Raw genomic sequence first — 414 nt, 5'->3', positions numbered from 1 at the left:
AGAGCTTACAATCTATTAGGGTATAAGGGAGAATACAGTAGAGCTTACAGTCTATTGGTGTATATGGGAGGATACAAAAGGCAGAAGAGCTTACAATCTAACAGTATACAGGGGAGGGGGGGGTAGAGAAGATCTGCTGACACACCCAGTCATGCGAGTGACCCCGCTACAATGTGCAGACATTCAGCCAGGCTCCGGGTGTCACATTGAATGGCTGCAGTGTGCCCAGGTGCCAGGTTTTGTGATCTGTCCCATGGTGTGCAGGGCACAGGCTGCAGCGTGTTGTGGGAGGGGCACAGAGATATTGTGTAAAATGTCACTCGGAATTACCCCCCCCTCCCTATCTCTCCTCCCTCACACTGCACAATGTAAACACCTCATTACACAACTCACACAATATAAGAAGTCATCACA

At 49.3% G+C, this 414-nt stretch overlaps 1 protein-coding gene across 2 annotated transcripts in view; it reads right to left on the bottom strand.

Moving 5' to 3' along the window:
- The window catches only part of LOC140328045 (squalene synthase-like), a 19,977-nt gene that overhangs the window by 17,140 nt on the left and 2,423 nt on the right, over positions 1-414 (bottom strand). The window lies entirely within an intron of this gene.

This window comes from Pyxicephalus adspersus, chromosome 4 (assembly GCF_032062135.1).
Source record: "Pyxicephalus adspersus chromosome 4, UCB_Pads_2.0, whole genome shotgun sequence".
Classification (NCBI taxonomy): Eukaryota; Metazoa; Chordata; class Amphibia; order Anura; family Pyxicephalidae; genus Pyxicephalus; species Pyxicephalus adspersus.
Note: the sequence above shows the minus strand (reverse complement) of the source record. Positions and strands in the feature narration are given on the sequence as shown.